Source organism: Lactuca virosa, chromosome 6, assembly GCF_052849685.1.
Source record: "Lactuca virosa cultivar CGN04683 chromosome 6, Lactuca_virosa_CGN04683_v6, whole genome shotgun sequence".
In the NCBI taxonomy this organism is placed as follows: Eukaryota; Viridiplantae; Streptophyta; class Magnoliopsida; order Asterales; family Asteraceae; genus Lactuca; species Lactuca virosa.
This window is the reverse complement of record NC_136431.1, coordinates 219,357,267-219,360,597: the sequence shown is the minus strand read 5'-3', so window position 1 is coordinate 219,360,597 and position 3,331 is coordinate 219,357,267.

Sequence of the window (3,331 nt, the reverse complement as noted above, 5' to 3'; positions counted from 1 at the left end):
TCTTGAACTTGGAAACGGCAATAAGAGTTTCCTTGTACCCCATTTGATAGAACATCTCCAAGATATCAGCGTTTGGAATAGTTTCTGGGTTAACCATGTTGTCAGACTGAGGAAGCCCTAACAAATTGCAGAAACGGGCTTTGGAAATCGAGGTTGTATGGTTGTGGATGTCGAAGTAGATCCGTTGTTCCTCCTTCACATAGTTTGACGTTGTGTACGCCTTGGAGAGAATCGACATTGGAACATTCTCTAGTTGAGTCATAGTGATTGTCAGAAGGGAGTATTTCAAGCACTCAATAAGAGGTAGCAGGAAAGGATCATACTTAACTGGGTCCAGATCGATAATAAGGTTTTAATGTTGCTTGATGGCAAGAAGTGTCGAGTGAACAGTTTGATCTTGAACAGATGCGTTTTCAAATGAAGCCGCCTTTGATGAAGCTTGAAGAAGAAGATGAACAGTTGAGAGCTTTTTGATCGTTTAGAGATTTTTGAAAGTGGTAATGAGAGATAGAACTGTCAAAATCTTTAAATACGATTCGAAATGTGAGAAAAATCAGGAGAGCGATTGCATCGGATATGGAAACGTCGCCTGAAAAAGCGCGACTTGACATCTGTAGATGTGTCAAATCCGTGCGTCACGCGATGATGAAGTAGCTGACGATTCAAATTATCACGCGCGCATTTGCATTCTTATCTCTTAAGATATGTCGCTTCAGCGTATCCCCTTTCGCAGTGAAGAAGCGATATGAATTTATAAGCCACGAACGTTTAGTCCAACGAACTTGGATACAACTGTGAACCTAAAAGCACATTAGTAACCACTAGCCAGACTATTTGAAAATCACAGGGATCTTCGTGTAAGAGTGTCAAAGATAAAGAAATAAAACTAAACATATTTGTGGGATTTAGTGATGTCTAAATAAAGACATAAAACTGAGGATCCCGGGCATAGATCTCTTCCTTCAAAGTCAAGAGAGACTGAGAAGTGTATGTGTGGTTTACCGTTGAATAACGATCAAATGTTATATGAGAAACATTGAAAGGCTTCTTTTGATACGACTTACAAAGGGTGGTTCATTCTTCAACCAAACTACTAATTCGACATAAGTGCGAAAGTTTGATGAAGTACTCGTGTAACCAGTATAGTCAGTAGAACGAGTAGGTTTGAAAATATTTTAGTAACTTGATGAAAAGTTGAAATCTTAGAAATAAAATAAAACTGGATCCATTGGGAAGAAATACCTTAGGAATAGAATATTTTACTAGGATCACACAAAATAAAAGAGATTTCATGGCACAGACCATGAATGTGGACATCCATTAATTCATTGGTGAAAATACTAGACCATTTGATTGTTCCCCGTCAATTCATATAATGTAGTGGATTTTGGGTTTCACTCAGTTCATGGTTTACGAAACTAAGATCATGAACGCAGATTTTGAGCAACCATAAACCTCATTGGTAATTTCTGAGAGTCTCAAGGGTTGCATTTATGAATGCGAAAGTGAAAGTACCTCTGCAATGCGAAAGTGACCATGCAGATAACTCTTAGCATAGAAATAGAAACAAATAAAATATTTTTGGTTTTTGAGAATTTCTGAAAAAAAAAACAAAATAATAATAAAAAAATAAATAAAAACAGAAAGTATACCAAAAAGAAAAGAAAAATAAACAATAATCTATAAAAAGTACAAAAGGATATCTGTAAAACCAAACCACGAATGAACAGTAGGCTGCGAAATACTGCGAGCGTTCGCACCAATTCACATCCATAAAGTAGAATGCGAATGAACAGTTGACTGCGAAATACTGCGAACGTTCGCACCAATTCGCAGTGAAACTTTATGAGATTAAAAGTGGTTTTGGTACTGATTCAGCTTCCATCATTCCCAGCCCTTGAAGTATTCTATTAAAGGTTGTTTCAGGTAGGGCCTTGGTGAATATGTCAGCTAACTGATCAACAGATCTAACGAAATGTATCTCGACGTTGCCATCTTCCACGTGATCTTTTATGAAGTGATACCTCAGTGCTATATGTTTTGTCTTTGAGTGTTGCACTGGGTTGTAACAAATGGGAATTGCACTTTCAGAGTCACAGTAAAGTGGGATTCTTTTCATACTTCAACCATAATCGCGAAGCTGGCTTTGAATCCAAACGACTTGAGATGTGCATAAAGTTGCAGCTATGTATTCAACCTCAACCGTTGACAACGAAACACATGTTTGTTTCTTTGATTGCCAACTCACTAGTTTGCCATCAAGAAATTGGCATCCACCAGTTGTGCTTTTTCTATCTAATCCACATCCTCCTAGGTCAGCATCTGAGAATGCTTGCACGAAAAACCCTGAGTTCGCAGGATACCAAATTCCAAGAGACGACGTTCGTTTCAGATACCTAAAGATGTTCTTAACAGCCACCATATTAGGTTCACGAGGATTGGCTTGGAACCTAGCACAATAAAAAACTGAAAACATAATATCTGGTCTACTAGGTGTTAGATACATTAGTGAACCTATCATTTGGCGATAAAGGGTCATATATGCAGCTGGTTTATCCAGTGAAGGAGTAAGTTTCATTCCGAATGCCATTGGAACCTTCGCCTTTGAGTCTCCCACCATTCCAAACTTAGCAAGCAAGGACTTCGTGTAAGCTTCCTGATTTATAAAAATTCCCTCCCGTCCCTGTCTAATTTATAAAAATTCACCCTCTTTCTTGCGAAAGAAGGTTGGCAACTGAACCTTGTTTGAATTTGGACATTTTGAGAAAACGAGTTAATGTTTCATACCAGGCTCTTGGAGCTTGTTTTAGACCATAACTGCCTTGTCGAGAATATAGCAGTGGTTGGGATACTTTTCATTCACGAACCCAGGTGGTTGCTCCACGCAAACCGTCTTTTCCAGTTCGCCATTTAGGAACACACATTTCACATCCATTTGAAAAAATTCCAGGTTCTTATGTGCCACATATGCCAAGAAGATGCGAACGGATTCCAACCTTGCAACCGGTGCAAAGTTCTCTTCGTAGACAATCCCTTCTTCCTGGCAATAACCTTTGACGACAAGTCTTGCTTTGTTCCTAATCACGTTCCCTTCTTTATCCATCTTGTTGCAAAATACCCATTTCAAACCAACAACTGATGCATCTGGTGGAGTTGGAATTAATCTCCAAACCTTGTTACGTTCAAACTCATTGAGTTCATCTTGCATCGCTTGCACCCAAACAGAGTGATCAAGAGCAGTTTTGATGATTTTGGGCTCTATCTTAGATACGAACGAATTAAACATACAAAATTCTACATTTGAAAATAGTGCAGTTTGCTTTGCTTTTAG